Genomic DNA, 12,484 nt, shown 5'->3' on the forward strand with positions numbered 1-12,484 from the left:
CTCGTGTACATGGTTGCCAACATGCCTATTTACATTCACAAGCATGCTTGTCATGTCGGATGTTAGCAGCAAATGCACAGATGCATCTAACACCCGGCATGGTGCAGTTGGATACCTATATAAAAATAGGATTGTCTGCGCATAAATAGAAGCTGCCACAAGTACACCAAGTCTTTATAGATGCTGAAAGCTCAGACAGAAAAGAAAGTCATATATGCAGCTTAAAATCATACGCAGTAGCAGTACTGTATGTCTCCTTGATTTGACTCGTAATTGTTTCCCACAGTTTCATCCGAACCACACACATTTGTGTACATTTTATCTGGAACGTGGACAAATGCATCAACAAGCTAAACGTCGACATAAAATGTCATTGTGTGTACCTTCATCAACATCCCAAACTAATAGATGGAATTACATTTCATTGTTGGAAACAACAAGGCAAAAGGATCTTGGCAAGCTAGGTCCATAAACACACGCAATCACATGTCAGTCACTGTTCATTACATTATTCACGCTGAAGAAGGAGGAAAGAAAAGACATCATCACAGCCTCTCAAAAAGCCATACAGTGTAATTATGTTTGTGGGTGAAAATAGGCTAGATTGATTATATGCATTTACAATAATGAGCCGACAAAGTATTATTACGTTACAGTGCCATCAAAATCTTGACATAAATCATAATTAATTCTGCCTTCAGAATTTCTGATCAGCCATACTTTGTATTGTTGTCAGAGGTTGTGGTGTGAAGCGACTGGAGATGTGAGTGGCAAACAGGCGGCTGATACCATACTACAGTTGTGGCGGCAGTCTCATTAGAGATTCTCTGAGGTTTCTTTCAACGAGCAGCGCTGCTTGGTTTGACTCGGGGCCAGACTACTCTTACAAAACTGCTGGAGCTGTGAGACAGACAGACAGCGAGACACGCAGGGAGGCTGGGGCTCTGTGCAGGCAGTGTCAGCTCTGTTCATGCAGAGGATTGTTTTGCAGCGCGAGGCCCCTGACTCTCCCCCAGCTGATTGGTGTGGCTTCATTAGCAGGGGCTGCGGCTCCTCCGATTAGCAGTAATTAAAGAGAGAAATCAGAACGCCTGCCTCCAGCCCAGACACAGTCAGTGCGGGGGAGGAGAGGTATGGGGTGTTGGCGTCCGTGCCAAGTTACCCCCTCAGTAACCCCCGGGGTTACACAGGCACACACGCCGCTCCCCGAGGGCGCATGCTGGACCGGCGTTGTCATGGTGATAACAGGGGAAAATGTTTAATGAAGACACTGATGAGAATTTATGAGGCTGTGGCAACGTGCGTTTACAGGGATACGACCCTTAGCCTATCACGCACTGCCTCCTGTGGTTGTACATCTATATCTTCACTTACACAAGCTGTAGCTGATCACTGGGGCATGTGCTCGGGCAGGCGGCCTCAATATGCTACGAGTCCATCAACACCACGGTACAGTTGGAGACACATGGCGTTGGTTGTCCAATCAAGTTAATCCAGTGTGATCAGAAATGTATATTGTTTTCATTTTGTCTGAACTGGAACAATCAGTATCTGATAATGTCTTGAAAGGCATTCTCATGGGGGCAATTTAAATACAAATTGTATTAGGGAAGCTGAATACTCTAACCAAAATTGAATTAAGTGTTTGCACACAGTTAAAATGGTGGGAATGTGACCATAAAAAAAACTGTTGATTGCCACATTGTGTACAGGTTGGATAGCAAAACTCATTCACTACCCATCAATACACTCTCCGCTGCAACAGAAAAATAGCATCTGGCAATTGGTTTTCACTGTGGCATACCAGTTTACGTCTTGTTTTGTGTGCTCCCATCATGACTTGTAAGCTTCTGCAACCGGCATTGGTTACCATTAAACGTTACCATTTGCTTGAGGCACCATATTCAACAGCACTTGAACAGTTTAACCTTTGAGAATTTGCCAAATTTGATTCATTTGAAGTACACTGTTGACTTTAGTGAGAACACAGGTGGAAGGCCATCTGGAGGTGCTTTGCACTGTCAAAAACTGATAAGTATATTTTTCACAGATGTATCTTAGCAGACACAACATAAAAGGCTTTTCATATTGCATAATGTACCGAGTACTTTAATTCAGTCTGAACTAAAGGTGTAGCTGTGCAACAATGATCAAAACTGATTCAAAATGGTCATTATATCAAATTATGTGGTTGTATTTCCAAAAATTCTCACCATGACTTGGTCCAGAGACATGTCAGACCACATGCTGAACCCTGATCAGTCATAGGTTGCCATCATCTAAGCCCTGAATTAACTGCAAATATGATCAAGTAGGAGGGGTGGGGCTGACTTTCAGAATGAGGAATGTCAACAACCATGGTCTCCACAAAGACCTCACATAACACGTCATAAATGTTGTCACACTAGGCAAGAAAAGGCAAAGAAATTCATCTTTCCGTCAATGCCTGAAGTTTGTGGTGAGGGATCATTTCCTTTTAAAAGCAATAGTAACAGCTCCTACTGGTTGATCTGTCAACACCATGTCTATCATCAGGTTCTGATTACTACATAACTGTACCTTTGAAGGTACAGGGTGCCATGACGTACTTGCTTTATCTTCTGCCACAATGACGCTTTAGTACTCCTAAAAATAAAATGCACCTTTACTTTATTCTGATATTGTGGTGGAATTTTGACTCTTTTCACAATTGAATACATCTCCACTGTGCTGTGTTCCTGCAGCTGTAGAGAAATACAGCGTTTCAGAGGCTTTCAGGTGGTACGTGGACCCAGGTGTGGGGAGGACACATCCTATTGAACCCGTGAAGTCACTCTGTACTCTCCTCTGAACACTACTCTTTGTTCCTTTACTGTCAGTCCCAGTATCAGAGTCTCCCAGCCCACTAAGTCTCTTGTGACTGGGGTTTCAATTATGAATGCTACCTTTGACTACCTCTGTTATTCCGCAGCAGCCCACATATCCCTGCCTGCCACCACTCATGTGTGACTTGATGTATTGTCTCACTGTTTTCCCCCCTTTCAAAATTAATTGCAGTTTTATCTCTTCCCAAGATAAAAAAAAAAGCCTGCCGAGAACATAATAGTCTAAAAGTAGTGTGGATTCTATTCAAACAAAACAATTAAAGCCTTCGTGTTTTCCCCACTGTTTTTGACTGTGGACGTGTTGGATGAGATTTTTAGTAGCAGTTCTTCTTTTATCTCTTCACACAATATAGTGAAGCATTACCTTCAGTTACCTTGTGTGATTGGGTTGTGTTTTAGCAAACTCAGATCACATTCTGGACCTGGTCATATTATTTGGTGTCTTGTCTTGACTTTTCACCTACAGTATTGTAATATCCCTCATCAAAAACTAATTACACCTTGAAAATTATTCTTGTAATTATGATTAATGCAAATCTGAGTGCAATGTGTGCTGTCCTAGGCAACAGTGCAAACATCTTCACTGATAACTGAGTTGATTTAAGTTTAATTTTTTGGTATGACCGCCATTTGCTAGCTTAGTTTAATTAATTTTGGCTGACACTTGCCAAACATAAACATTATCCCTGTCAGACATATTGCTATTGTCAACACAGCTGCAGGTAGAGAGGATCATTACTGTCAAGAAAAACCATTTGGGAATTAAAGCTGCACCTTAAACAAATTAAGAAAGAAAAGTTCAACTCAACTCAGCTTTCACAACCAGAGTTTCTGGAATGAACTAATCCAGAACAGAAAGGGAAGATCAGAGCTTAAATTTAAAGCTGTGCCTCAGGTTAAGTAGCCACTCACAGGAGCTTTACTGTGGGTTCTTGGCAGCAGAGCCTGGTCAAGGTTTCATTACAAGTTGTATTAATTTGGTGTTCCCTAAACCCCTCTCCCAAGCAGTGATTGACCAATCATAGCTTAGGAAAGATAACTAGCCATTGCAGGTCAAGCTTTGAATTTCACTACATGACTGGGGCTGTAGTAAGATTGATGTAAATGTTATATGTTAAAAAGTTTGCAGGGTGGTGTTTTTCTTCTTTTTCTCTGACATAAACAGGTGTTTGTCTGCTCTAACATAAGCTGCAATCATTAGCACGTTGGGCTAACTAATTAGCTACAGTAGTGAAGTGTTACGCTCATCTTTAACTAATCTTGCATTTTAAAAAAATGCCCTGCTCATGATTAACAAAACCAGTTTTGTATGTCACCACAGTGTGGAGGCTGGTCATGGATGCTGTCAGAGTTAAGTGTCACATTCACGGCTCTGTCCTGCTTTTTATTGAATTTGCTTTTACATTCCACAGACCCCAACCATAAACACGAGGCAGAGCATAATGTGTTTGCCAAACACACTGCTTAGTACTCATCTTAAAAGCCTTTTCTCTTGTAATGTTAAAAGTGAGAACAAACGAGTACAAACTAAGCTACCACACAGGCTAGAACAAAATAAAAGTCTGATCTTGCATTTTTTCTAACTTTTTATATAAGAACTAACAAGCTCTACACTGCAATACAAGAACAATGCTGTTTATTTCCAGGATACAATATAGGCCTATGTAGCCATCAAGTGCATATTCAAGATTCTTATTCTATTACAGGCTTCTTATTTTAAAATTAGTCAGCTGGAAATATTAAGTCGGAGACTGGTTTTCAACCTACTAAAGGATTTAACTTCTGCTCAGCTGATAAACTCTGCGAACATCTCAGCAGGCCAAATCAGCGGTCTCTGGCTAGAAATGAGAGGCTGCTTTTGTCTACCTCTGCCTGACATCAAGGGGCCATTGTTTAGAAAATTACTAAGAATTTTGAGTGGTAAATGTGCCACAGTTGTTATAAACTGAATATGTGCTTTTCAAGAGCAGAAATCTTCATAGGCCTTGCAACAATAAGTAAGGGGAGTGTGGCTTTGCAAACAATCAGGTGAATTTAAATTTAACAGAAAGCGGCAAATGGCTGTGATAGCCATTTAGCATCTAATACAGATTAGTCCATAATTATCATAAATGATAAGTAAAACAGTAAAGACAGTAAACACTATACATGTAAAGCAACTAAAAAATAAAAAAAAGCTCTAAATATGTATGACTTTGTTGTCATCCACATAGATTACAACATTTTCTATCACTTTGCAGATATGGTGTGATTTCCTACTCCAGGCTATGACGCCACAGCACTGCTTCTTTTTGAAGTGCACATTGTTGTGCATGTGTGTGGGTTTGCGTCCCCGCTTTAAATATAGTCAAGATGACAGGCATAGCATTTACCTTGATGTTTACTGCTTTGAACTACTTGGCATGGGCAATGCTTGGGCTGGGATTCACATAAGAAAGAGGCCTATTTGAACAAGCTCATCTGGGGAAAATACCAGAATGACATGGCTGACACACACACAGGCTTTGAATGGTTTCTCTCTGAGCAAGTGATGAGCATGAGACACAGCAATTCACATGTTTCAAGTAAAAACCAGAAATGGGACCTTTTTGCATCTTTGAACATCATCCATCAGGAAACATGGTGTTTCTCTCCATCTCCCTCTCTCCCTCACACACACACACACACACACACACACACACACACACACACACACACACACCGAGACACAATGCATTTAAGACATCCACCTCGCTGTCAAGTTTCTGCACCTTAAGTGATGTTAAAAAGGGAGTTTAAACAGGAGAGCAAAGTGTCACCTTTTACATTTTATCTCAGTGTAAGTGCTATTTCATGACTGGCGGGCAAAATCAAACTGCAGTGTACCAACTAACAATATACTAAAATGGCATCATTGTGCTGTGAATTTAGACAGACAGCCTTTCAAACCAAACTTTGGCTTCAAAGCCCTGCTTTTGCCTATATGAGAGCTTTGTTTCATTATAAATGTCATAGGATAAGAATGAAAATAGAACACTTAGGAAGAAAAGAGTAAAACCCCAGATGGGGCTTTTCCTACCACACATATCTTGTAATATCACTTCAGCAATAACAATAACAGCTGGTGGTCTGACAAAAAAACAAAACCAAAAAAACAAACCAGAACACCCAAATGCGTTTTGTTTTGCATGCATTTCTCTCTGCATTACAGTTCGAAGCTAATCCTCCAACACCTTCCCAAATGGAGCCACAGCAACAGTCTTGCTCAGATATTAATATGAATAATTTATTGCACCCCATTTCAAAGAGCCGAGCAGAAATCCCAACTACTTTTGGTGTGACCGTATTACACGTTAGTTAAGTCTGCAGGTACACATTGCAGCTGTTGGCTTCCTCGTGCAGCACTGTAAATGGCATTAGCCTTTCTCTGATATCATTGAAGTGTGTTTGGTATGTGGACCAGTGGCTGAGTGCAGCTATGGATAAGCATCCCTCTCTTTCTTCTGCAGGCTGGTTTTCCCCTTTGTTTGCTCAAATATATTACATGCTCCGACTTCTGTGTGTCCAGGTGAAGATGTCCAGCTAGTGCACCTGCAGGTGTACACACTCAGATGCATTGTGGAGGTGTATTTTTTTTTTTGCAAGAATGATCCACTAACACCTGTGCATGTATATTCAGATTGCACACACAGGGACAGAGATGTAAATACACTCAAAATTGTGCAGCCCGTAGGTGCAAGCAAATATCTGAGCGAGATATTGTCTCTCCATCCGTTTCTTCTCAACTCACACGCACGAGCATCAGTGGATGTCTCTGCTCTGCCTTCTCAGGTGCTGCGCTTGATCCTGACATTTGTTTAACATTCTGCATCCCCCCCCCCACCCCTCTCCCAGCGACATGGTGAAGTGCCGCATACCTCCTTCTCTCACTGTTTAAACACACTCAACGCTTTTCCATCATTTTTTTTTTTTTTTTTTTTTTCTTTATTAGAAATCTGAAATGTGTCATGGAGGCAAACACTGGAGTAGCGCAAGGAAGAGGACAGATAAGCCTTGCAGGACTCACAGCGACTGTTCGAACATGTGTTACCCCGAGGAAGTACTTACTGGAGGAACACGAAGGCGTGACAGCATCTACGAATATCGCCAGTGACCATAAGAGTGACTTCAGTGTGTTCTTGAATTTGACTGCTTGTAGATTTTTTTTGTGAGAATGAATCGATGCATGTCAAACCTCCCTGGTGTGATAACCATTAGCACTGGCCTCGCTGGAGGATGTGACACGAGTTGTGAAATTGTACTATGCAGTGCTTGGTAGCGGCTGAAAGGTGTGAAAATGTGTCCATTTGCGCAGAGTTCAAGTGAAGGAAAACAACAGGTGCCAAAGTCAGGCTTTCCTTCAAAGAGCAGGTAAAGATAATGTCTAGTTCTTGACGGACATTTTCTTTTTATTCTTCCTTTTTCATCCACAGTGGTGTCAGGGGAATACCCTTGTTTGGGATGAGTGTGGATTTAGATAGCGCTGACAGGTGGGTGACCGGGGTATCTCATATGTAAAAGAGTGAACAGGGCTCTCTTCCAGTTCACCAGAGAACAGGACAGATATGATCGTATGGTTCACTTAATGTAGGAACTGATTTTCTGGGGATTAACTTCAGGGGCCACTATTTCTTTCTTTCCAGTAATACAAACCACTCACTGGTAGTCATGATAAAAGTCTCCCACCATGCATTACTCCTGCATCCGTCGTGCATTAGTGCGACAGCCGGTTCTTTCTTGTATTCTAACTGAATCCTAAGAGATAAAAAAAAAATTTGCCTCTCAAACGATGGGTGGCCGGACCATTTCTGTGCCCTCTGGCAGACGAAAACAGAATTTTGATTCTGAATAATTCCTTATAAATGAGTATGCAAGTGTGCAGAAAGCATGACCTGAAAAGTGTCACTCCTAGGGTGGCTAAATGATGAATAAGGAAGGATCAACATTTATTAGTCGTTAAGAAAAGGAAGAAATTAACAGCATATAGCAAAAACACACTGACGATTTCAGTTCTGCAGCAGCATTATATATTAGGCCTACTTTTAAAGAGTTTTGGGGATGCTGTAAAAAATTTGTCGAGTCAGTTTGAGCGCGTTCTGCTTCAGATTTCATCCCTGCGGGCCGCCTGGTTGGCTCTGCTTTTTTGAAGGTGGGGTGGCGTCCGATGCGGCCACAGACCCAGGCTGGACAGCGAGCTTGTTTTTGTTCTCCCCTTCACATTGCCAACTCCAGCTGTCACACAGAGGGACAATAGAGAAGAGGAGGGGGTGCTCTCTGAATGGAAAAATAAACTGGAGAGCCCGCCCGTCACACAGCCCCCCTCCCCAAGACTCGTCATCTGCATTTGACAGGACCCCCGTTCTCCTCTCTTCACCGCCCCTTTTCTTTTTCTTTCTCCTTTTCTCACCCTGTGCTCTCCATAATCCCCCTTTCTCTCTCTCTCTCCCTGCTAACTGCAGCTGTTGCTCTCCATTGGATCTTTTTTTTTCAGGCTGATTGCTAATTAGGATAGCATTTTATTGAGTTTTATCTTTAAAACTTGTTAAACTTGCAATTTTCCTCTCCTTTTTTCTTTATTCTGGCAGATCTTGGAGGGGAGCAGAGAAAAGACTTAGCCAATTATACACAATTTACTGAGCATTTTTCAGGCTACACCCAATCTCCCATGCAGCATTCATATACTTTACAACTACTGTACTGTGTGGTAGCCTCTTATTATAGGACTCACTTCAGCTTTGAATGCAAAAGCCTACTTTGAAGAATAGACTGCCCCATCTCCCTTATTCTGCTCACATAACTGAATCCCTGGGAGAGGGAGCAGAGGAAAAGGAGAGCCTGAGAAAACAGCAATTCACACACCAAACACAGAGACCCCTAGTAGCTCAACAAATGAGTGACTAGCCCTATGTCCATTCATATCGCCCCTCAGCCCGCAAGCCTATTAGCCAGGCATCGCTCCTTGAACATTCACTGTCGACAACATGTGGAGGCATCGCTATAGCAACCAGTGGATATGACATGTGCAATGGACGGGGACTCCTGAGCTGCTGAATATAAGGAGGGGCTCAGCCTTAACTAAATGATCGCAAAAAACCCAACCCCACCACCTCCCCATCTCTTTTCATTGGCACAGAGGCGCTGAAAGGACTCACTAGTGGGGCTTCTGCACATTCTTCCGAGGCTCGGAAAATCAGGCGGGCATATCCCACATTCTTCTCCCTTTTCTTATTCTCTCCGACTCTCTCCCCTTTTTTTTTTTTTTTTTTTTTTTTTCTTTTTCTTCATCTTCGTGTTGAAGCCGCGGTCTTTTGTTGGCGCTGGGGGACGCATGGGACCCTCGCAGGGGAACTTTTGGAGAAGCGGAGTGAGTGGGCGACCGGGACGCACAAACGCTTCTTGGAGCTGCGTCGGGCGTCAGTGGTTAACCATGCTCTCTGGAATACACGACGCAGCATCCCCCGTTTACTGCGAAATGTGCGCTCTGCCCAGCGACATGGATTTGGGTAATTATCTCCCGGCTTGAGCGTGTGTCCGTCCTGTTTTGTGCCGTATTCAGTGTGCAAGTTTTAATGCGTCAAATGCGTAAAAAAAAAAAAAAAAAAAAGGCGCCGTAAATGGTCCTGGACCTGAAAACTTGTGAATAATCCTGACATCGCCGTGAAAGCTGGGTTTGTTTCCCGATGTGAATGAAAAATGATTTTTAGTGTGTTGTAGAATATTGAGGGAGCTGTGCTTTCATTTTGTTTCATCCCCTCTGCTGGAGATCGGAACCCCCCCGAAACCTTGTGGGATAAAATATGACTGAGAATCGGGGGAAATGTCCATGCAAATATAGTCAGTGTAACCGTAAGATCATCGAAAAAATTTGAATAGTACGAGTGGATCTTGAGCCCAGTGGTTTGCTGTGAGCACATCTGGCTGCAGGGGATAAAGTTTGTGTGCAGGCTGATCCTACCTGGTGATGCCCGGCAGCAGCTTCACCTCATAAACCCTGAATACTGAAAGCTGGTAAATCCACTCTGTGTTTGCATATGTAGTTTATATTATTTTAATCATGCATTTAGTGGAAATATATATATACGTGGCTCTCTTTATCTAATTTAAAATATTATGTCGTTTTCTTTCTCTATTCTGTTCTCTTCTTGGTATTTACTCTGGACTATTACATTTCTTTATTTATTCTCTTTTCAAATTAATAATTATTTCCAAGTGGTTTTTAGAGTTTGCAAATTTGTCTAAATAATAAGACTAACAATTTCTACCAGTATTGTATTTGTTTTTGTAAATTTCAACAATTTTAGAGATCACATGATGAAGCCAGTATTTTCCTATGTCTAAGAAAAAAGGCATGTTTGGAAAATGTTGGAGCAGGGCTAAATTTGGCATTTCATGTGTGGTCTTTTTTTGTTAATCTCAGAGGTTCTCACTCATTTCATTGCATGGAAAGAGCTTTAAATGTTTCTGATTTCATACCCTCCAGATCTGCAGTTGTAGCTCCAAGTTTTTTGTTTTTTTTTAACCTTGATGTAAGGTTGGTTTAGGTTTGGCAGTTGTGTGTTTAGGAGGATTTTCCTCTTGTACTCCTTAAAGGAATTGTGATGGGAGTGAATGGATGGCCAGCCGCCCCGACAACACCTCTCTGCCTGACCTTTCCTCTTATCATTTGAATAATCCAGAGCAGCGAAAATCCATCTGCCCCTTGTCTCCTCTCAGATTGGCTAATTCACCAGACAGGGCCAATATGAATAGAAGAGAGGAGAAGAAGGGGACAGTCTGTTAAAGGCAGAGAGTAATAACTTCACTGAGTTTGGGTCCTAAATAATGTTAAGGAGATCAATAAGAGTGCATTTACTGAAGTTTAAAGAGAAAATTTTGATTGGAAGTGGAAATCAAAAGGGGGGGGGGGGGGGGGGGGGGGGGGGGTTCTCCATTGATCTTAAATTGCACTAAAAATCCATACAATATTATTTTAACATCAGATTAAAATCACTTTTGAGAAAATATCTGTTGGAAGTTTTGATTGTGGTAAAATTTAGTCTGATTTATTTAAGTTTAGATTTGTATTTATCAGCATTTACCATTCAAAAGCTATTTTCAGCTAAAAATGTTTTAATTTAGCTAAAAGTGTTTTTGAATACTAGAAACATTTTATTTAATCTTGGTAAATAGCATTTTTTAAAGACAGACTCCAATTATTGTGAAATAAAAAAAATATTAGAAAACTAATAAATGAAAAAAAGCTAATAGACAGAACTCTGCAAGCCCATGAATGTAATTCTTAGCCTCACATCTCCCTTTTTTTTCCCTCTTTCTGTTTCTCCTCTGATTTCTATCTAACACGATTACCGCCTTCAAACACTCTTTAATGCTTGCAGTACATTTCAAGCCTGTTTGCTCTCACAGTGGAAATGCTTTTTATTCATTCCAGGGTGTTTACCTGAATATTTTTCAAGAGGATCGACAGATTGTAGAGGGCTCTCATTAACTTTGATTAACAACTAAAGACTTTTTTTTTTTTCATCGTTTTACCGAAAAAAGAAAAGGTTGGAAGCAAAGGCCAGTGCTTGAAATAGGTTAAAGCAGGTTTGAACCAATAGGTCTATAGGGGGCACTTTGGTTTCAGAGTCTTGAGCCACTACACCGCTGTGGTACAGTGTGTCTACAATGCTAAATATGTTCAAAGCTGAGTGAAAAGAGTTTTTCAGCTGCTATATTTCCAGTGTCTTACTGTGTGATTATGTCAGGGAAGCTGACAAGAGAAGATTTGCATTCTCAACAAGTACTCCAGCGAATGAAAATTGTGTTACTTTATAAATGTCATCCCTGCGATCTGTATGTTCATTTGATCACTGAACAGCACAGATGAGTCATTGGATCGAGGCCATTTCTCCCCTCTGTACTCGTACATGAACCTCTTCAAACCTCTCAGTTGTTGTCTAACCTCTTAATGCTTGATTGAAACTACATCCTTGAGCCACAGCAATTACAATCAACAGCAACTGTCGTCAGGCCCAACACGGTAATCGAAAAGACCTGTGAGTCCGCACCACCACTAAAACATTGGCAATTACCAACCACAAGGTCAAACCGCGTTGTTACTGGTCTGAGGTGAAGTGTCTTGTTTTGAAAATGGTATAACAAGATGTAACCATCCTTCAGTCGGCCCATTAGACCCCTCCGGCTAAATGTCAGAGCTCTGCCATTTTTTTTTTCAAGTCGTAGATTTGATTCCCTTCACCCATCAATCTTTCAATATTGCAAGCAGACAATTAGGATCCCGCTGATGTATTTGTGCTGCTATTGATATTGCCCTTTTGCAGATATATAACTATTGGCATGTATGCAGCTGATAAGATTTGATCAAAAACAGTGGAGAACTGGCTTTTACAGAAACCCCATGTTTCTGTGTTATAATTATAGAGAGCAGTGAGAGTTATTTATTCTAAGTTAAATGTGCTGGGCAAATTGTATCTCTATATTTTTGAGAGGTAAATACAAAACTCACTTGGCAGTCTATATTTTATGCAATCAGCAAAGAAAATCTTTAACAGTAGCTACATTTTAGGTATCATTAATTACCCTTCCCAATTAATGCTCCTAAT

The 12,484-nt window shown here is 41.2% G+C and overlaps 1 protein-coding gene across 1 annotated transcript in view; it reads left to right on the top strand.

Annotated features, from left to right (window-relative positions):
- The window catches only part of ptprn2 (protein tyrosine phosphatase receptor type N2), a 123,642-nt gene that overhangs the window by 83,518 nt on the left and 27,640 nt on the right, over positions 1-12,484 (top strand). The gene's annotated exons all lie outside the window — the stretch shown is intronic.

This window comes from Trachinotus anak, unplaced genomic scaffold, assembly GCF_046630095.1.
Source record: "Trachinotus anak isolate AG129_WGS33_773 ecotype Australia unplaced genomic scaffold, CSIRO_AGI_Tana_v1 ptg000009l, whole genome shotgun sequence".
NCBI lineage: Eukaryota > Metazoa > Chordata > Actinopteri > Carangiformes > Carangidae > Trachinotus > Trachinotus anak.